At 46.3% G+C, this 22,842-nt stretch overlaps 1 protein-coding gene across 24 annotated transcripts in view; it reads right to left on the reverse strand.

Moving 5' to 3' along the window:
* The window catches only part of Myt1l (myelin transcription factor 1 like), a 392,867-nt gene that overhangs the window by 126,826 nt on the left and 243,199 nt on the right, over positions 1-22,842 (reverse strand). For all 24 annotated transcript variants that reach the window (XM_063254402.1, XM_063254394.1, XM_063254398.1 and 21 more), the window contains one exon: positions 12,741-12,896. The gene's annotated coding sequence lies outside the window, so the exon portion shown is untranslated. The remainder of the gene's footprint in view (positions 1-12,740; positions 12,897-22,842) is intronic.

Below are 22,842 nucleotides of genomic sequence, written 5' to 3' on the forward strand. Positions count from 1 at the left end.
AAACCGGGGTAAGTGGATCCTCGGCAAGGAAAGGTCCCAGGACTGGGGAAGCCCATGCTCAGGCATGGGAGGAAGACAGAGAGACTGCAGCAGTGACATGAATGAAGTGCTTGGAGCACTATCAGGAGAAGATGAACAAGTGAATGGATCCACTGGCCAGGGAAGCAGTGAGCTGAGAAGGTCGCAGAAGCCAGGCAGACAAGGGAAAGGAGGTGAGACGGAGCAGGAAGCAGGGCTGGCGGGTCCAGTGGGTCCAGCGGCTCAAGCTATACTTGCTTCCAGGGAGGTCACAGAATTTTGGAAAAAGATGAGCACAGTTGTAGTTTGAGGAGTGCGCAGAAGAGCAGGCTAAGAGGTTCGAGTGCTTGTCCTCATTAAAGGGTGGATGGGGCCGCTACCTCCATTGATTGGTGGTCCTGTTCCAGGCTGTCTCATTCCTGGGATGGGATTGTCCAGGGAAGTAAGATACAGGATGGAGGAGACGAGTCCTGGAGGCTTTTTGTTGGGAAATTCGTGTGGCACAGGGCTTTGTGAGCCTCTTCAGGTGTTCTGCCTTGTTGTGCTATCTGGCAGGAGCGCCAGGGCGGAAGTCATCCGTGGGGGACCATCACTCAAATTTGAAGCATCCCTGAGTGACACTCAAGGCTCTGTAATTGCTGTTTAGCACACAGAATTTTCCCAAACACTGCAAAATTTTAGCAAAGTGGCACAGGACTCTCCTGGCTCAAGGCAAACACAAACAAAGAGGCAAGAAGCCGGTGGTGACGTAAGGAACACTTAGTTTACATCCTGCAGAACTCGAGTGCTTCTTGTGGTTCATTACAATTGTCTCAGGACCAGAGATGCAGAGATAATGGGGTAAAATCCTATGATCTCAGGGATGCAGAGCTGAAATAAAAACTGTGTGAGTGGAGAGGTGAGAAGCATTCTCCAGGTGGCACCAAGGAGGCTGGGAGGCAGTGACCCAGTAGAGGAGCGGAAATCGGAAATCAGAGGTGGGTTTTAAAGGTTAATTGGATGTTTCAGGTTTCATCTGCATGGGGGGGAGGAGGGCGGGGAAGGGAAGGTCCTGGGTGGGGGAGCAGGAGGCACAAAGACTCTCAGGCTCAAAGGCTTTTTCCGTGTATTCCAGGGAGCCGGGCTTGTGACTAGGGGTTGGGCTGGTGTGTTGTGTTCTTCAACAGGGAATGTGCTTATCGGTTTTCAGGAACTAACAGGGCTCAGTGTATCTGGGGATCACCTTGTTTATTGCATTCCCCCAGCATTTGATGAATAAACCTGCCTTATGATTCCTCTGGTGACAGTGTGGGAGGGAAGAGAACCCAGAGGGCAGTAAACCCAGCTTTTCTCCGTGGGCATACGATTGCTAGGCTTCATTCCCTAACTGCTCTATGGTTGTTGGGTAAGAATTGTTTCTCTTCTGCATGTTAATTCTTCATCCTTTGAGCCTGGGTCCTTTGCAGACAGGGGTAGATGTCAGTTTCTCCTGGAGTTGGGTAGCTATTCCTCCACTCCCCACTCAGGTAGTCTCGTGTTATTCCCACAGAGTCCCCATCGCCCTGTGCTCACCTTTGCCACAGCTCTCACCTCCTGAGTCTGCTCCTTTATGCAGGGCTGTCACTGTTTGGTCACAGTGGCTGTCAAATATGTTTTACTTTCCACTGAATGAGACTTCTGTGGTGTGAAGATAATTTATCAAATATGTTCAGCCCAGCTCACAACATGTGATGGACACTAAAACACGATGATTCTTTTTCCTCTCTCCACCAATGTAGGAAGCCGTGTTTCCAAAGTGTTTTCCATTTCATTTTAGGTAGACATTGAATAAATGCAAACGGCCAGGTTCAGATGCAGCAGAAAGCATCAAATCTGCAGCCCAGAATGCAAGAGGGTTTCCACTGGTCCACACCTTCGGGGTGTGGCAGCAGGTCAGGGACCCCCCAGGATCAGACACAGGCAGTGTGTCTTCCGGGATCCAGACCTTACTCCCGCCTGCTGCCTCCAAGCCAGGCCTCTTTCATCAGCAACCTCCGGTAGCCCCAGCTTGGGTTGCTTCTTCCTGTGGCTTTGAACCTGAATTGTAGGCGCTGCATTTAGCTAGGCCAGGAGACGGTTATCACAGTCAGTTCTGATCTCTATAAGATTGGAGAGTCTTTACCACGGACATCATCGCCTGGATTTCTGATGACCTTTCCACAATTTATATGTAGAAAATCATCCTTAAATGCATTAATTTTTTTATTCACAAACCCAGTGCTTATTATTTTATTTACTTTTGTTTTACTGGGAATTGAACCCCAGGTCCTCACGCTGAGCTACCCATCCTCAGTTCTCTTTTTCAAACTTTTTATTTTAAGAAAAGGTCTTGCATCACTGCCTAGGCTGGTCTCCAACTTGAGATTCTCTTGCTCTAGCCTCCTGGAGTGCTAGAATTACAGGCATATACTACCTTGCAGGGTCTAGGGTTATTTTAAAAATAAGGATAGATTTTTCTGAGGATGTTTAAATGGTATTGTACTAGAAATTCATAAGACATTTATTTTGTGCCAACAAAAGCTACCAGGACTGACTCATTGAAGAGACAGCAAGTGAATAACCTTAAAATGTGCAAACTTTACATAGGGAACCAGGATTTATTTTATGACTTTGATCTCTCTTCGCCTTTTCTCTCCATAAACTGCATACTCTCAAGTTGACCCTCAGCAAAGAGAATATTTTAAATGCATTAAAATCACATACATGTTGTGCAAGCCTTGGTGCCTGAGAGGCTTGTTTTTGATGTTGAGGGATAAGGGGATCACAGCCAGGCACCCAGCACAAGCTGCACTTGGGTCCCAGGACAGTGACAGTGGTGGCGTCCTGCCAGAGTCTGCACACTGGGGACTTGGTCCTTCTGGGGGATTGGGAAGGGACATCAGGCTGCAGGTTGGTGGCTCTAGCTTGAACTTTCTGCCACCTGTCATTCAATTAGCCATGAAGCAATGAGCTGTCTGGTCAATTAGCGCATCGGGACCAGTCAGCACGCAGGCTGGAGGAAGGGCAGAAGCCAAAGTTCAGTTTAGCATGGGGTGGGTAGAGACTGAAGAAAGGCGTGGGATAAACCAGGGACTCCAGCAAAGGAGGCACAGCTGTGACAGCACACAGGTGACCCCAGGGGAATTCTCTCCAAGAACCTGGGAACTCTCCACCGGGGAGGGCACCACTCCACAGGACAAGAAATGCACCCACGTCACAGTTCAGACTCAAGTGAGTTTTGGTTCCTAAAAGCCGCTTGTGAATGTCAGCGAGAATCAGACACCAAGTATCTAGGGGGACAGAGGGTGCTACCACTTAAATTGCTTTCCAAAAGAGGGCAAAGATTTCTGTGTTTTGGGAAATTTAATGCAGTGCACGTACATTGGTATTTGGGATTTGTATCTGACACAGTGAAATAAAGAAAAGCATGAGAATCATGTTGCAAAAGAGTTAGGGGACAGAGGTGAGTTTCTGCTTTGTGGTACTGTGATTTATAACAGTCAGGTTTCACTTCTCTGATTTCACAGGATGGAAATAGGGGAAGGGAGGGCCAGAAGGCAGACACTAAGCCCTGCTTTGTTGGTTTCTGTCCTCGTATTTTCTTTCCCTCCTCCTCTTCCCTTCTTCCCTTAAGGATGACAAATGGTGACCTGAGAAATCATCTCTGCCTCTTATCCTCAAACCAAGCACGTGTGTTAGGGGGGCTCAGTGTCAACTGAGGAGAGAGAAACTGTGAACAAACTAAAACTTCTTTTGGCAAAAATAAAGGATGTGACTGACAGCCACTTGCTACTGGAGTCCTCTTGGGGTTACTCCTGCTCACCCAGAAATAAGGGCCAGTGGTGGGGAGTAGCTCTTAGGGAAAGGAAGTTGATGGTATGCGGAGCCAATCAGCAAATCCAGTGAGCTTTAGATGTCAGCATACAAAAACCCCTTGGAAGTCTTCACAGTGTTACTGAATGTAGGCTTCACCTACACTGAAGGGCTAACATCCCCACCTACCTTTGGTTATGGAGTTCTGTCTTTTCAAGTCAGGTGTGGCAGTCCACACCTACAAATTTAGCACTCTGGGAGGCTGAGGCAGGAGGATTGCAAGTGTGAGATTTTTTTTTTTTTTTTTGAGACAGGGTCATTCTATGTAACTCAGGCTGGCCTTGAACTTGTGGTGATCCCCCACAAGTGTAAATGCTGGGATCCCCCACAAGTGTAAGTGTAAGTGATCCCTTCTAAGTGCTGGAATTACAGGAGTGAGCCACTACCTCCAGTTAGGATTGCAAAAATAATTTTTTTTTGGTCTTTTTGAGACAGGGTCTTGCTATGCATTGCAGGCTGGCCTTAGGCTCACTTTGTAGCCTAGGCCGGTCTCAAACTTGCAATGATCCACCTGCCTAAGTGCTGGGATTACAGGAATGAGCCACCATGTCTGGCTAGGATTGCAAATTTGAATCCTATCTGTGCAATTTAATAATTTAGCAAGACCTTGTTAAAAAAAAATTAAAAAAGGGCTGAGGATATAGCTTTAGGTTGAAGGTCCTGGGTGCAATCTTTAGTATTGAAAACAAACTTTATTTTCTAAACCTTCGAGGTCTTTCTCTCTTCCCAAATCCAGTCTCAATGATGTGCCTCTTGGAACTCTTCCCAAAGAGAGATTCTGAGGGGCCAAAGCCAGGCTGGCATTGGCCATGAAGCAAGCATGCTCTGTGTTAGGGTCTATACCACCTGTACTTCAGCCCTGGATGGGAGACGCTGCTAAGACCCTGTCTTGTCCCCAGCACGCTCCATACATGCTGTTCACACAAATGAGAAGAGGTTGGGGTGGGCTAGGCGGCATTGGCAAAACAAATGTTACAAACATATGGCCTGACAAATAATATTGATGCCTCTTCTTGGGTCAAGAAGCAGTCTGTGAGCTTCAAAGCCAAATTTCTGGAACTTCCGGGACACACAGGAAGTTTGCTGGTGCAACTTGAGAGGATGGATGCGGAAGAGACAGTGTGGCTGGAAAGAGGCAGATATACGCTTGCTGCAGAGGCCTGGGACTGGGACACTAATGCTGAACAGCAGCCAACATAATCAAGAAACCCTAGAGGAAAATCCATCTCAATGGCTCTGTTGGCTCCTGTCATGCTTCTGTCTAGTGTAAGACACCAAAAGTAATGGCACAAATCTTAAAAAAGTAGCAACTGTAATGACACGTTGCAATAAAGATGCCTCTGCATGCATGCCAAGACCTGTGTGTGCATGTGTGCATATGGCCATGTGTGCATACATGTGTGTGCATGGTCACATGTGCATGCATGTGTGTGTTTGTGGATGGGCAGAGCAGGGAGTTGGACCCAATAGACACAGAAAAGCAACTAACATGAAATTCACTGCAGCCCTAGCCTCTTGAATTCTAGATGACGGATGTATGAAGTGTGATTGACTGAAACAGAGACTGTTGGAATTTCCCATTAGGGATGATGGCAAAAGACAGCTGGCCATGAAGCCCCTCAGGCCTCTCCCTGTCTTCCACACACTCATCTCATCCTTCTTGTTGCTTTCTGCAGCAGCTCTGGAGGTCCTTTTCCTTGAGTGTCTTTAGTGATGCTCTTTGGCCAGGTAGAGAAAAGCTGAGTGTGTCTTCCTGGAGGGGCAGCCCTGGGGGCGGGGATGGGCACATCAGAACAGTGAGCGCCCAGCACTGCAGGCCAGCAGGACGCAGCCTAGCAGGTATAGGCAGCTGCAGTGCTGTGTGGGTCTTAGCCCTCTTCCTCCCTGATGCTGTTCCCATGCAGAGGCCAGTTTGATGCATCCATGCTGAGATGTTAGGAGTGGAAACGTCACTTCCTTGGGGACCATGTGGCAGCTGGGCACACTTCTGACACCACAGAAGAGGCCAAAGGAGAGTTGCACAGCTTCTTAGAGGGATGGATGTGGGTAAATAAAAAGTGAAACCTTTTCTAGAGAGGAAAATGCTCACCCATAATGGGGACACTCTGAAATAGTAAAAAAATGAAGACTCTAAATAGGTAGGCTAAGCCTGGTGTGGTGGTGCATATCTGTAATCCCAGCACTCTAGGAGGCTGAGGTAGGAGGACCCCAAGTTCTAGCCAGCCTGAGAAACTTAGCAAGATTCGATCTCAAAATAAAACAAAAAAGGGCTGAGATATAGCTCTATAGTTAGTGGTTTCTTGGGCACATACGCTCTGAATAGGAATCATTAATTTCAGGCCTTTAGGTACTTCTCAAATCAATTTCTGGCAGGATTGATGGCGTGGTCATGGGAAAGTGGTCCTGCCCAGTGTATAGTGCTGAGGTGGCCTATGGGGTCCTCACACCTTTTCTTTTTACCAAGGAGACAGGGGAAGACAGCCTCTGGGAGCTCCCAGCCCTGAGCCTGTAGCACAAGCTTTGCTTTCTTGCTCAGCCTGTTCCTGCAGCTATTTACAAACTCATGCACCAGGGACACACACAGTGGTGTCCCTGGTGCCTGAATGTGCCTCACTGCTTGTTATAAGTAAACAGGAGCTCCTCAAACAGCTGCTAGGTCACCAAGCAAGACAGCTGCTTAAACAGCAAGCTATAATCCAAGACTGGTGCACTGTGACCAGCAGCACCCAGCAGGGTGACGTCCTTGGGCCCAGCTGCTGTCACACTGGGGCCACCTCCTCCCTGTGCCACTTCCTGGCTGTGTACCTCAGGCAAGCACCTCCGCTCTCTGCAATCTTCATCTGCACGTTGCGGTTCCTGTGCACATCCAGGGATACTGGGAAAAGACGAGGCCTTGAATGTGTTCAGGGCAGGAGTCACCCACCCAGCTAAGGAGCAGGGTTGCTGCAGGTGCCCAGCTTGGCCCCATATCCCACACTTGGGCTGGAACAAACCCACAGTCTGGCTCTCTAGGCACCCATGTCATTCAGAGGCTATGACAAAGTAATGCAAAGGCCCAGGAGACGCCCGCCTTAGCTCACCCTGTGTGGGCTGGTGTCTGGACCTATGCCTATGCTCTGTCCTCTAAGTTTGAGGGCATCTGGGTTGCTGGATGTGCCTGAGGCTGCTGCAGTGCTGGCCTGCATGGGGTGGAATCTGGGTCACCCCCGGGCCCTGGAGATGCTTTTCCAACAGCCTGCGTCTCCACCTGCCCTGCTTCAGTGGGTGTCTCTGATCCTTTTGTCACAGAGCAGCAAAGCTGTGCCTTCCTGCAGTGTCACTGCCAGTCGATGTCTCTAACTTGACAGTCCCTCTGGTCCCTCACTTCAAGTCCCTTTGGTCTGTAGCTGGGGACCACATTGCACTGTGGATTGGATGCTTAGAGTGGCAGGGCACCATACTAATGATGTCTGGCTGCTGTCCCTCAGTACGCCATGTGGCTCGGCTAAATCTGCTCATAAAGAGAGGCCCATCTAGGATGAGGGATGCCGCCTGAGTTCCCTGCTAGGAGGGACATGAGCTGCCCCTGTCCCCCTCCTGTCCACCTCCCTTCTCCCCGGCCCTGTCAACCCCTGCTGGCCCTTTCAGCACGCAACACCTCTCTTTCCTTCCTTTGACACAGCACTACCCTGTTCTGCACCCCATTTTCACCCCCTCCATACACCCCACTGGATTTTTTATGCTAGATTCCTCCTTTCTGAAAGTCCAGAGACCCATTTTCTCGGGTTCCAAAACCTCGTCGAGTATCATCCCTCAGCAAAGCATGGGATATTGTCGGTCACTGGCCTGATTTCTCATCTGGGCCCTCCTCACTGGGAGGATCCCTCCCTACTCCTCCCAGAGAATGACTCAGACCGGCCTGGACCCTGACCCAGCTGCCCTGGGTCCTCTGGGGTGCCAAGTCCACTTTAGAGGCTCCCCTAGCCTCTCTTCTTCCCATCTCACTGGTATTTTCTGTTTTCTCCTCTGCTCCCTTAATTTTCTGGTAGATTTCTTTATGGGCGGGGTGGTAAGGAGGTTTCTTCCCTGTCTGTATCAACCCAATCCCACTTGGTCTTGATTGGCTTGGTCATTTTTTCCTGCTGAACTCCTTCAGTCATGGGGACTTGTTTCTTGGATTCCCCTTCCCCGCCATTCATCATGTTCCCATGTGAGTGCCCTCTTTCTTTCCATTGCCCTGGCCAGTGACCTCTTTGCACCTTGTCCTGTGGAGACTGGATTATCACTGGCATTCTCACGACACCTCCTCCATGTCCTCCACCACATTGGTGGTTGTGATGGCTTTCACCACAAAGTTTCCTGTCTGGAGGACTGGGCGGCTCTCAGCCGTCCATTGCATATCCAGGCAGCAAGGTCGGCTTCTCAGTCATGACTAGGAGGAGCAGAGTCCAGGGAGCTCCCTGGATAGCTCAGTCAGCAAGCATGGAACCAAGCTGTGTTCCCACCTCCTCCCCTATTGTGGCTCCTTCACCACGCAACCACCAGAGGAATAAACACAGTGGCTTTCCCCTGAGAATTTCCTGTTGAGGAAAGCAGGCTCTGCTCTATGCTAATCTTCCTGAAACTTGCTGTCTTCCACCTTCAGAAGTCACAGCTGTCTCTGAGGTCACTGCCCGTGGGCTGAATGGCTGCTTAGATCCGTCAGCCTGCCTGGAATACATGGTACAGTTGGCCACCTGTCCCCTCCATTCCTCTACCACTAATGGGCATTTAGGATGTTGTATTTGATCTGTTTGTTTTATTGCACCGCAAAAATTGAGTTGCAGTAAATAGCCCACAAATCTGTACACATATTTTCATAAGAGTTTTGTAAAAAGGTATTATCAGCTCATCACTAAAAATATAAAAACCTGCCAGGTGGAGTGGTGCGTGCCTATACACCTGTAATCCCAGAACTCAGGAGGCTGAGGCAGGAGGATTGCTGCAAATTCAAGGCCAGCCTGGGTTACATAGTGAGTTCAAGACCAGCTTGAACTGCATAGTGAGACCCTGCCTCAAAAAAAAAAAAGATAGGAAAAGAAGAAGTTAAATTATTATTATTCACAGATGACATGATACTCTACTAGAAGACCCCAAAAACGCCACCAAAAGACTTCCAGATTTAATAACCAGATTCAGTACTGTAGCTGGATACAAAGTCAACACTCAAAAATCAATAGCATTCCTGTACACAAACAAATAACTTACCACATCCTTCACAATAACATCCAAAAAAGAAAAAAAAAAAAAAAGAAAATACTTAGGAATCAATCTAACAAAGGAAGTAAAAGACCTATACATTGAAAATTACATCACTTTGAAAAAGAAGACTGAAGAGGATTTCAGAAAGTGGAAAGATATTCCTTGCTCATGGATAGAAAGAACCAACATTGTGAAAACGGCCATATTCCCAAAATTTTTATACAGATTCAATGCAATTCTGATCAAAATACCATTAACACACCTCACAGAACTAGAGGAAACATTCTTAAAATTCATTTGGAACCAGAAGAATCCTAGAATAGCAAAATCAATTCTGGACAATAAAGGCAAGGTATGAGGCATCACAGTCTCTGACCTGAAATTATACTACAAAGCTATTGTGATAAAATCAGCAGGGTACTGGCAAGAAATCAGATCTGAGGATCAATGGAACAGATTGAATATGCAGACACAATGACAAACACTGAGCCACCTTATCTTTGACAGAGGGGTCAAACAAGTTCACTGGAAGAAAGATAAATGGCGCTGGGAAAAACTGGCTTTACACATTCTGAAGACTAAAACTAGACCCATGTCTATCACCATGCACTAAACTAACGTCAACATAGATCAAAGATTTAAATATTTAAACAGAAACACTAAATCTACTGGAAGATAAAGTAGATAAAAATCTTGAAGACATAAGTGTAAGCAGAGCCTTCATGAATGAAACCCAAACTGCATGGAAAATGCTTCAAAGAATCAACAACTGGGATCTCACATTATTAAAAAGCTTTTGCACACCAAAAGAAATCACCAAAAGAGTGAAAAGGCAACCCATAGAGTGGGGAAAAATTTTAGCCAATTGTCTCGTAGATCAAAGACTTCTATCTAGAACACATAAAGGATCAAAAAAAAAAAAAATCAGACCCTCATAATTCAAAGACCCAATCCAAAAATGGGCATCTGAGATGAATATATACTTCTCACATGTAAGAATACAAATAGCAAATAAATATATGAAAAAAAAATTCAACATCATTGGTCACTTGAGAGATGGAAATTAAAACAACACTGAGATTCCATCTCACTCCAGAAAGAAGTCAAGAAATCAACAACAAATGCTGGAGGGGCTGTGGGCAAAAAGGAACACTTCTCCACTGTTGGTGGGAGTGTAGACTGTGGAAACCAGTATGGAGTTTCCTCAAAACAAACAAACAAACAAACAAACAAACAAACAAAGACAAAACAAACTAGAGTTGAAGGTTCCCATTTGACCCAGCTATTTTCCTTTTAGATATTTTCCCAGAAGAATTAAAAACATCATACCACAGTGATATATGTGCATCCATGTTTATAGCAACACAATTTGTAATAATAGCCAGATCTTGGAAACAACCCAAATGCCCATCAGCTGAGGAATGGATTTAAAAAAGTGGTCTTCTTATACTACAGAGTAGTACTCAGCTATAAAGAATGATAAACTTGAGGTTTTTATAAGTAAACAGATGCAACTTGAGACCATATTCGTAAGTGAAATAAATCAGACTCATATGGAAAAACATCGTATCAAATCCCTAGTGCAAAAAGCTGAAACAGTCTATAAGATGCAAAATGTACAATAAGTATTGGGAAAGGGGAAGAAACTGTTCAAAAGGAAAGAGAAACTGGGATGAAGGAAAGGAGAAGAGAAGGAAGGGAAAAGGAAAAATAAATAAATAAATGAATAAATATATACAGGATAGTTAAGGCTGTTATACCACTTTCTATTAGTTCATTGAACAGAGACGTCTGTTCCTATATTGTTTGATCCAATTTTCATGCCTATTTCTTGTAACCTGAGCACCTACTTTGAAGATAACAATGGCAGTGTATTAACCATTGTTTCCCTCCTACTATCTTGTTTTGAAATTGTGTCATTGTTTTTATTGTTCTTCTCTTTAAAAATTTTAAAAGCAAAAGGGATTGGGATGTGGCTCAGTGTGAAGGCCCTGGGTTCAATTCAGTAGTAGAAAAAAATAACAAAATAAAAAAGTGAAACTCCACAGGCTTTCTTACAATGCAGGACTGTTGACTCCGCTTGTCTCTTAGAGTGATGACCCTCTCTCGGTCCCTGGCCTTCTGCTCACGGACAGTATGAGTCTTTTCCTACTGTGGGTAAAACAGTTTTCTCATTATTGTTTAATCTTGCTTTTCTCTTGGCGCTTGGGAGGTCAAGTGTCATCTTAAATGTTGGCATTTCCTCTCCATGACATCTCCACCTGCATCATCTGCCTAGTTTTCTTCCTTATAAAAGAAATTTCACGTCGGATTGACACATGTTCACACTCAGCTCCGCAGCCGCGAGCAGATGGCCCGGAAGACACCAACACTGCAGCCGTCTGGCCTCACATGTGTTTCTTACCTTTCCTTCACCCTGATTTAAGTGTGGGGGGCAAAGTGGTAAAATAAATTAAAATTCAAATGCATTGGACATGGAAAGTTGTTGCTGGCACTCTACCCATAGAGGAATTTGAAATTATTCTAGTAATTTTCTAGTTGATTATTTTGTTAAATAGAGTCTTCTTTGTAAAACCGTTCTCCTTAGTTTTTAGAGTGGAGGAAAATGCTGAAAGAATATAAAAAACAGAGCACCCAGAGCAGCTTGTGTGTAGGCGTGGGAATGGATTTCACGAATGCTCTGTGCCACGGGAAGGGAGGGGCTGGAAGGTCAGCAAGTGACCGGCAAGCATGCCTGGGCCCCAGAGGACACCACCCTTGGAAACCATGCAGACATGAGTTAGTGAGGCCCCATTTCAGCTTTTTGTCTTCCCTGCCTCAGTTTCTCCATAGCAGGAGCTCTAGAATAAGCCGTTTCCCGAGCTTTGGATGTGAGAGCAGGTGAGTGCCAATGCTCAGGACACGTGCTGCATGTGGTAAACAGCCCAAGGGTGCCGGAGAAACCTGTAACCCTCCACTGTCCTGGTGGCCCCTGTCCTGAGACAGGTCACCTTAGCGAGGACCTCTGACTTGCAGCACCCACCTTGCATGGCAGAACTGGTGAGAGGTGTCCCTAGAAGTGTTCCCTAAGTCACAAAGGGAGACCTACAGATGCCTGGAGGGGGGGAAAGAGGGGAGGACATTACAGAAGGGTGTGGGGAAAAGATGGGGCGCTGAACTGGAAGCACAGATGTGGTGGGAGGACTATGTGCTGTGAGTCAGAAGTGGCATCTCAAAGCCTGAATCCCTCCCACCCACAGTGGATGTGGTGCTCTGGTGGCTTCTGGGGACATTGCAGGAGGAAGGCGGTGCCACCTTGTAGATCAAGGTTTGGGAACTGCAGCCCCGCAGGGCCAGCGGCTTGGGAAGGGGTCCCAGGAGCCTCTGCCCTTCTGCCTAAATCCCAGCATGGGCTCTGTGCCCTCCTGGGGGAAGAGGAGCAGGCAGAGAAGGGGAGGAGAGGAGGCAAGTGAGGGCTCCGTTGAGCATAGCAGGGGCGTGCACTGGAGAAGGCCAGGTGCCCACGTACTGGTCCAAGGAAGCCGTGCAGGCCAGGGCGGTCTGGACCAGCTCTGCTTGCGTCTCTGCACACACAGAGGGATCGTTCCTGTGCACAGTGTTATGACTACAACTAGGAGCCCAGGCGGCCTTACCTTGCAGGGAGCCTTCTCTCCTGAGGAAGGAGGCAGCTTGACTCCGTGGGCAGGACGCAGGCCCAGAGCTGGGCTCTCTCAGGTTCTATTCCTGGTCCTCCCCAGTTTGTGACTATGGCAAAGTCACTTGATTTCTCTGTGCCTCGATTTCTCCATCTGCAAAACATGAAAGACAAGATAAAGAGCTGTGACTGTTAATCCTGACATGCTTACTTCAGTGGATTCTAGAACAATGCCCTGGAGTTTGGTAGCACATACTTTTGGCTGTGTCTGAGTGCATCACAGAGGTGTGACATCATCTGGGTCTATATCTGATCCTTGTCTCCTTCCTCTCTGGCTCTATTCCCCTGCTCTGCTTCCCAGCCTCAGTGAACTAAGTAGTTTTTCTCCACCACGTCCTTTGGCCATGATGTTCCTGCCCTACAGCTATCCCATCATGGACTGAATCCCTTGAAAATGTGAGCCACCTCCTTTAATACCACCTGGTATTGTGTCCAGCAATTGGAAAACTGGCCAACAGAAGTTCATAGGTGTGTCACGGATACACTGGGTAGTGTCATATATGAGCAACCTCTGTAAAATCATCTATAAGATGCTGTGTTTCTTCCATCTCCACTGCTATGGATAGTATGTTGATTCATTTTGCACTCTAGGCCTGCACTTAAGTTTTGCAAAGGGCTCTTTCCTGGCTCATGATCACTGGAATCAGCCCTGCCTGGATAGCCTCATTCCGTTTGCTAAGTGAGCCTGCGAAAAAGTGCTGCTCCCCCAAGAAAGCTCATGGGGATGGATGAGGGATCTCTAACCACTGCTGTACCCCGACCTTCCTCTGATTGGGACAGCAAATCAGCCCACAAAGGGCATTCCATGCCCACTGTGAACCTCATCTGGCCTGTGATTTTTTTTAAGGGCCTGCAGAATGACAGTACTGGCTCAACATATGTAGCACAGAAGAGTCTTCAGAGCATTTTCTTGTGCACTATGCTGTGTAGCCAGCAATCAAGCTCCATCCTAGTTTTATGAACAGGAAACACACTCAGAGAGGGTACAGTATATCTCCAGGAGAGCCAGGATTGGGACATAAGCCTCCTCTGCAGCTGCAGTCCTTTTCTCGAGGTGACAAACTGTTCATACTATCCTGGAAGACAGGACAGGGCGGAGACTCGGGGACAGGGATCTGAGCTCTTTGCAGTCCCTCCTGGACAGGAGCATTGAGTACAGGCCCCTGGAAGTTCACGCAGATGTTCAGTGCATCAGTCATCCCAGACAGCCCAGGCCTCCTGTCCTTGTGGTTTGCTGGCACTGAAAGCCTAGGGGTTGAGACAGAAGATTCTGGAGATCCTGGGAGGCAACACATTTCACATCTGCATCCCCATCACCCAGCTTGACACCTAAAGTGCTGGGATCCTCTCAGCTTCCTTGATAGTTGAGTTAAATAAGGAGTCATTATTGGGGTCATTACCCACCAAACTTCCACCCAAGGGAGTCATTATCAGGTCATCCCCTCCCAAAAACCCCCCAAAACTAGCAGCCCTTTCTTTTGGCCTGGAAATCAGTTGTCCTTGTCAACTGTTGTTGGCTGCTGGAACGTGAGTTGGAAATCCTGCCTGTAAACTTGGTCTTGCTGAGGTCACACATTTATCCATAGACGGTAAGTAAGTCTTTGAGCCTGCCTGTCTGTCTCCAGGACAGAGTGACACAGAACACAGATCTGAAACCAGACATGAAACCAGACGATGACAGAGGAACAGATTAGACCAGGTAGGATGGGCCTTTTTCTCTTTGACTTTGCCGTTTAAACTTGCCCTGCCTTTGGCTGAAATAATTTCCCTTAAATTTTCTCGTGAACTCTTTGTGGATCCAAGGCACCATCCTCTGGACCCTGCAGGACTCCAGAACAGGGACAATTTCCACTTTGTGTTTTCTGTGCTCTGTCTGGTCCTTGGCTGACGTGGGCTCGTGGGTTGGATGTCAAGGAAGGCAGGAAGTAGAGGGAAAAGGGAGGATGTGAGGGAGGAAGGGATAGAGGAAAAAGAAAGGCAAGAAGGAAATCCAGAAAGAAAATGAAAAGAAAGTATTCCTACTGACCTGGGAAGGAGTATTCCAGTTCTACTGAAGGGGATATGCTGTCAGTGGGCCAATCTGCCAGTAAAAGTTTAGTGCTTCAGTGATTTAAGAAGAACTGAATTATCACAGCAGGATCACACACCATCTCATGATATCTGCTTATTGTTTGTTAAGTGTTAATTTCCTAGAAATTTCAATTTCTAAGCTAAAAAATGCTAGTTCATTATTAAGTGCCCAATAAGTAGAAGCAGTAGTAATATTATCATCACCCATGTATTCAAATAAAGAATGTCTTTTATTTCCAAGTTCTTACTTATATATGCAATCATATCAATAAGCAGTAACCTTGCATACAAGAACACAAGTTCTCTAGGTATGGATGCTATTAATTAATTAAGCCAATGTTTATTGATGACTCCCTCTTTCTTCTCTGCTAAGACTCTAGGAGCTCAATGTGAAATAAGACAGACATGGGCAGACAAATTCAAATCAAGTTAAAAGAAAAAAGTAAGGTTCCAACACAGTAGAAATCTTAAACATGTAGAAAAATAATTTTGGATACAGAGAAAAATTGGAAATATGAAAGCACAGAAGAGAAAGAGGATGTTAAGGAAGTATGTTTGAGCAAAGTAGAAAAATTCATGTCTGACATTAAATTTATCCCCAAGTAATAAACACATAAGGAAAACACATTATCTATTAAGATAAAGTGAAAACAAGCACATTATCTATTAAGATAAAATTAAAACAAGTTATTGTCTTAACAACACAATTCCAATGCTATGATACATGCTTCTTTTGCAAATTCCTTAAAAAATTATGACTGTTAAGTGTTTTGCAATCAACTAATATTCAACTAAGTGTTGATAATATAATTAAATCCATACAAATATATTTAAAACTAAACAATAAAATGATGTATTAATGACTGACAAGCTATTAATTGTAGCATAGCTCATTCTTAGCAAGAATGAGTCATGCATTTATTCTTCCTTTTCTTTTTCTTTTTTGTGACAGGGTCTCACCATGTAGTTCAGGCTGGTCTTGAACTCATGATGGAGCCCAGGATGGCCTCTAATTCATGGTGATCCCCTGTGTCAGCCTCCTGAGTCCTAGGATTAGAAACATGCACCACCACGCTTATCTATCTTAGTGACTTCACATAAATTAAATTTGTTTTGGTATTCCTAATGATTAAAATTGTATCTAAATCACACTCATCGGTATGTTTTTATTTTAACAATAAACTATTTTAGAGAAGATGAACATAGAGACACAGAAGAACAGAGATTCTAAAGAAACAGAGCAAATTTCCTGCCTGGAACCCACCTATTCACAAGGCTTAATCAGAAAGAAACGAGGCCAAGCCCTGGCCTCTTGCTGGACAGGAGAGGGACAGCCCAGCCCTTGACCTGGACAGCCAGACCCAGCTGGTGGGATCTGTCCCAGGGCGGCTCTGACAGCACTGGCATTGAATGCCTCTTTCTTGGTTCATTTCTTTCAGAGGTTAAATCAGTGACAGGAGTACCTCCTGAGAAAAGCCTACTCAGGAGAGCAGGTCTAGGCCATTTCTGCTTGTGTGCTTTAGGGAAAATGTACATTGTTAGTGTTCCTGGTGACAGAGTGGGTGGACAAGCGACAGGGAACCTCCCAGATGGCCACTGCCAACCTGCTCATGATGATCCCTTCTGGGTTTTGTGGGCTTCATGTGTGCATGTGTGCGAGTCCTTTCTCTTCCTGCTCAGTCTCATTTTACTCAGGACACCTGGATTTTCATCAGCTCTTGACCCTGTCCCTGCTCACCTTTTGGACATTGGCTGTAGGTACCTTCTGTGCCCCAGAGGAACCTGTCTATCCTGCAGAGCCCGTGCCAGGCTGGCTGACTCTGGAGTCCTCCTTCCTCCACTTCCTGGTTTCTCTGGGCAGAAGTAGGGGAGAGGAGATGTGTAGCTGGCTGTCTACAGCATCTCCCTCATGGCTGCTTGTGCAAGGGACACTCAGAGAGCTGGATGCCTTGCTTACAGTTAGGGCAGTGGGCAAACTGGAGGGCTGAACAGACCTCAGGTCACAGGCTCTGCTGGGTTGTGCCAATGCATGTGAGTGGGTGCAGAAGAAGACCCGTTGTAGGTCACCACACTATTACAGGACAAAGGGACACAGCAAGAGGCCTCTCTGCTGATGGCTAGCCTTGAACCTATGGGCCCACTGTACTGGGTCAAATCTTGGTGTTCCTAGATACAGCCCCCATTTGTTGGGATCTCCTAACAATGGCTCAGTGACTTCCTCTAGGAATGCTCTGTCATAGGAGCAAGCAGGGAGGTCCAGCTCTGCTACATGCTAACTGTGCAACCTCTCAGACCCTGCAGCCATAGCCACAACAAAAACTGTAGAAAGCAAAGTTGGGGGACTCATAATGCTAGGTTTCAGAGCTCACTCTAAAGCAACCATAATCAAGACAGAGGTTGTGTGGAAGAGGAGACATTCACATTGATGGAAGAGGATTGATGTCTCAGAAATAAACCCACGGAGTTGCAGTCAGTTGACCTCACTAGGCTTGTGGAGGGAAAGGGTAATCTTTTTTTTTTTTTAACAAGAAGTATGGGTAATCTCAATAAATGAATGAATTTGGACACATAGCTCTTACTACATGCAAAAATGAACTCAAATCTGATTGAGGACCTGAGTGTAAGAGCTAAAATAATAAAATCTTGGAAGAAAACAGAGAAGTAAATTTTCATAACTTTGGATTCAGCAAAAGTTTTAGATATGACAGCAACAGTAAGCAACAAAAGAAAAAATCAATTGGACTTTATAACTAAAGAAACTCTTATGTTACAAATATACTATAAAAATGACAAACTATGGAAGGAGAGAACATACTTACAGATCACACATTGATTAAGGGACTTTTATTCAAAATATATAAGAAATTCTTATGATTCAATAATAAAAGGATAAGTAGCCCAATTAAAAAATGGCAAAGGAGCCATCCTGGGCCTGGGAGGAATAACAAGAAGAATGAGAAGCCAATTTGCCCTTCCTGGGACCTGGTGCAAGCCATGTGGGTCCTGAGAGGAGAGCAAGCCAAATTCGCCCTTCTTGTGAGTCTGCAAAAGCCATGCTGGGCCTGGGAGGAGTACTAAGAAGAACAAGAAGCCAATTCACCCTTCCTATGGGCTGATCAGTGTGCAGGCTGGGAGACAAGACCCGCCCCACCCTGTCCTAAGCAACCAGCTGATTTAGAGGATAGGTTGAGATAGCATTGAGGTACAAAAACAACTTAATGCTTCTGTTGTTTGGTTGACTTTGCAGACATGAGGTCAGTGGTCTGGGCATCTATTGGGAGGATAACAGTGTGCAATGCAACAAATATGGGAGATTTCCTTCTGTTTTGTTTCTGAAATCCAATAATTGTTCACCCTGTTTTGTTTTGTTCTGTTCTATTATTTTGTTTTATTCTGTGTTCTATTTTGATTGGTTTCCTTCTGTTTTGTTTCATATGATTTTTTTATATCTGATGGTGTGAGTGACAATTTTGGAGATAACAAGAGGCATTATCCTAGTCATTGTTGATTTTCTATTGTTCTGTTTTTTTTTTTTTTTTTGTCTTTTTCATTTTTATCAGTACCAGGGATCAAACTCACGACTGCCTGCTTGCAAGGCAGGCGCTTATGCCGCTGAGCTAAATCCCCAGCCCCTATTGTTCTGTTTTGAAGTCTTGTATCACTTTCATTGTTTTGTTTTGATAGGCTTTATTCTATTTTATTTTGTTTAGTTTTCTTTTTAAAATATGCTTTCATTTTTGTTTTGATTTGTTTTATTGTTTTTTTGTTTAATTTTATTATGCCCAATGGTATGGACAGCTATTTTAAAGAAAACAAGAGACATTATGTTGGCCATTGTTGATTTCCTATTATTTTGTTTTGGAGTCCTGTATTGCTTTCATTGTTCTCTTCTGGTTGGCTTTATTCTGTTTTATTTTGTTTGATTTTATTCTCTTTAAAATAAAAATGGCCAAGGATATAAGTAGACAATTCTCCAAATAAGTTATACAAGCTACCAACAAGCACACAAAAGATGCTCATATCCTAGGCCATCAGAAAAAATAGATTGAAAACAGGAACAGGGTATCACTGAACACCTACCATGATAAGCAGAAGCCAGATGTTACAATTTATCTATAACTTGCCCTCCAGATTCTAATGTGTGTGGAAGGTGAGCGGATTGTGGGGTGCTGTATTTACCAGTGAATCCATCCATGGATGAGTCCATGCCTGAATGCGTGGTAGGAGGTTGGTGGTGCTTGCTGGGGTGTGACCTGGAAGGATGTATTCTTGTCCTCAGCTCCTCCCTTCTCTTTCTGCTTCCTGGCTACCATATATGAGCAGCTATCTTCCTCCTTGCTTCTCTGCCATGATGTTCCTGCCTTGGGAGCCAGCTAACCATGGACTGAACCCATTGGAAATTATAAGCCAAAATAAACCTCTCCTGCTTCAAGTTTTGGGTGTTTGGCATTGTGATCCAGGGACTAGAAAGTAGCTGAGACCCCAGAAGCCAAATGGTAGGTAGGTAGTGAGCATCTCTGATATGGAGAAATCAGAGTCATTATGCACTGCCAGTAGAAATTCCACATGGCAAGGCCATTTCAGAAAACCATCTTGTAGTGCCTCAATGATTAAACAAAGACTTACAGCACTGCCCAGCAATTTTACTCCAAGGTAAGAAGTGGGAACCTGCCCACGCAAACACAGGATAGGATGCTCATACCAGCATCCCTTAAAACAGCCAACAGCTGACAGTGCTTCCAACAGATGAGTGGAATATTCAACCTCAAGGAGGCAGGAAGTATTGACACCTGCTATAGACCCCAACTTTTATGCCTTGCAAACTTGAAAACACAATGCTAAGGGAGATTCAGTCCCAAAAGTTCACCTACTATTGGATCACCTTTATAGGAATTGTCGTGAATAGGGAAATGTACAGACAGAGGGTAGATCAGTGGGTGATTGCACAGAGGAGTAGGGTGATGAGGGGCTCATTGGCTAAAGGATGTGGGGCTGTCTTGGTTTTGGATTTCATTTTTGGGTCTTCCTATTAGCCCAAGCTTCCCCTGAGCTCTCTATGTAGTTCAGGCTGGCCTCAAACTAGCAGCAGTCCTCCTGCCTCAGGTTTCTGGGATTACAGGTGGATGCCATCATGCCTGGAAAGGCCATGGGATTTCTTTCTGAGGTGACAAAATGTTTCTAAAATGGATGGGAGATGCTCGTGCATATCTGTGAATGTACTAAAACCCACTGTATCGTTTCAGTGGATGAATTTTATGGTATGTGAATTATATCTCAGTGACATTAAAAATACTTCTAAGATACACTCAGGGATACTCTAGAGGTCCCAATGAACTGGCCCAAACTTTCTAAGCAAACCCCATCCCTACTTCTGATGCACTGGGTCAGTGACCCTCGGGGACCAGGTTATTTCCAGAGAAGCCCTGGGTGGCTGCTGTCCTGTTTTGCAGGGAACCTACCTGTCACTATTCCTGTTAGCTCAGTGAATGTGCTCAAGGATAAAGGACAAATCTCACAGGAAGGTGAGAATCCTGCTGGCTGGGATGGCAGGTGGGAGCGACGGGTCTAAGGTGGATTCTACACCCTGCAGGCCTGCTGCCTCTGCAGACCTGCATCCAGGTGTCTTGGTGTCAGCTTGTAGGTGAGTCATTCCTGCAGGGACCCTTTAACATGCTGACTTGGTTCATAAGCATCCACGAAAAAATATCAAAACTTTTGATTTCCCTGAAACTATCCATGTGACTGAGATTTATTTTATTTTATTTTTTGGTGGTATTGGGGATTGAACCCAGGGTTTTTGCACTAATCTGTGCCTGTAGCCCTTAGTTTCATTTTCTTTATATTATTTTTGAGATAGGGTCTCACCAAGTCACTAAGTTGCCCAGGCTGGGCTCAAACTTTCCACCTCTGCCTCAGCTTCCCAGAGTCCTGGGATGTACGCACACATCACGATGCCCAGATATTTGATGCCTACACCTTTCCTCTCTGAACCAAAGCACCTGGTAAATGATAAATACCTGTTAAGGAGGCCAAGGCTGCCGTCCTGCTGCATCTCCTTGATGGAAATGAGCATGTTTGAGAGCAAGCACAGTGAGCCCTGGCGTTGCTTCTGTTTTCACCCTGGGGTGGGATGTATAGGAATCCTGTTTTTTCTCCCAAGCAGCTGGGGAGAGGTGAGCTGCTTCTGAGTGGCAGAGTGGGGATTTAATACTTTAATAATCAGCCCCTGTACTTCTGAGCCACCTCTGGGGGCGTCTCCAGGTTCCTCCAAACAGCAATTTAATTAATGCTCACAGCAGCCCAGAGCTCTGGGTAAACATGATAATCCGCCTATGCTGCTAACAGGAGGAAGAGCGTGCAGACGAGCTCAGCGACCTGCAGAGCAGGGCCTGGAAAGTGGCTGCGAAGGCCAGAAGGTCTCTGCCCACTTCTCCTGGCTGCTCTTGGCCTCAAGGCCAGCAGGAGGCCAGCACTATGCTGGGTCCTGGGTAGCCTCCCGCCTTGTTTCTGTGTATGCCCCAACCCCATAGGCTTGGCCCCGGCTGGAGCTTCAGGAAGCAGAGGAGATACACTCAGGATCAAGATAGCCAGTGAGTGTCCATGCTGGAGAGGCCAAAGGGAATTAGGATCTGTTGCCCAGGGATGAGGAGCAAGCAACAGGGGCCAGTCTGAGGTGGAAGGATGGTCAAGAGTTCGAGGCTAGCCTGGATACATGTAACTTCAAGGCCAGTCTGCATTATATAGTGAGACCCTGTCTCACAAAACCAACCAAACTGAACCAAATGAAACCAAACCACAAGCAAGAAAACACTACTTTATAAACAGAGAGATTTGGACAGGGCTGTTGGATGCCATTACAATAACTCTCTAAGGCACTGATGCAGTTTCTCCCTGTGGGTGGGCACATCCACGCTGAGGAGCCAAGTGCTGTCACAACCTGTCGAGATCTGCCTGTGGACTTGGCGGAGGGTGGCCTGATCGTGGGCACCAGACAAAGTGGACCGCAATGTGGAGTGTTGCTACCAAAGGCTTCTCCAGGAAACTCCGGGCCTCTGGGGATTCAGTGCAGGCTCCGTGGTAGTAATGAGGAGTAAAAGGTGTATAGCCAGATGCTGTTTCCTTGCACACCACAGTCACACAAAGCCAGCACACCGGGAGAGCCCTTGTCACTATCTGTCATTGTGCTTTAAAGATAAGAGCCCGAGTGGAGGGGATTGGGCGCCCTGGATGGTATCGCTGTCTCTGGGGCTGCACCTGCTCGGCTGTAAATAGACTGGGACTGGATCTTTCTCATTAGCATTGGGCTGAGTGCACAGCAGAGCTGAGGCTGCTGAATGTCATGTGGGGACAGCGTTCACTGCAAACTCAGTGCCACTCACAGCCCTCGTGTCCTCATTGCTGTTCTGGAAAAGAAGCAGGTGACAGCTGGCCAGATGCAGGCAAGGGCGCCTCCTACGCATTCACCAGACCCAAGGTCCAAGGCAGCATCTGTGTCACACTGTCCTTGTTTATCCTGTCACTGTCAATGACCCCTGAGAGGTCAAAGACCAGCACAATATCAGGACCCCTACAGGGTGTGGCTCCTGGCCCTTTGGAGACCTGGTCAGAGGTGAATACTGGGGCTCGGTGCAGCTGAGCCTGTGACCTCTGCATGCCTGGTGGGTCTTGGGTCTTGGAGACACAGCTGTGAAAGAGGCAGATGGATGAGTCACTGTCCTCAGAAGCCCAGAGGATGCAGCAATACACAGATGCCTGCTGCCAGCAAAGGAGAGGTGCCAAGGCGCAGAGGACAGAGGCCCAGGACACTGAGTGGTGACAGGTGACTATGGGCATGAGGCTCACTACAGGGACCTCCTCCCCTGCACAGCTGGTTGCCGGGGGCTGTGACTGTTTGCTTTCTAGCTGGAACTGGCTCCGTGGCCACACCTGAGGCCTATGTCCCCATCTAGTCAAGCTCTGTGCTGTTCCCA

The sequence above is a fragment of the Cavia porcellus genome, unplaced genomic scaffold, assembly GCF_034190915.1.
Source record: "Cavia porcellus strain 051 isolate PalLab524CR breed Dunkin Hartley unplaced genomic scaffold, mCavPor4.1 scaffold_8, whole genome shotgun sequence".
In the NCBI taxonomy this organism is placed as follows: Eukaryota; Metazoa; Chordata; class Mammalia; order Rodentia; family Caviidae; genus Cavia; species Cavia porcellus.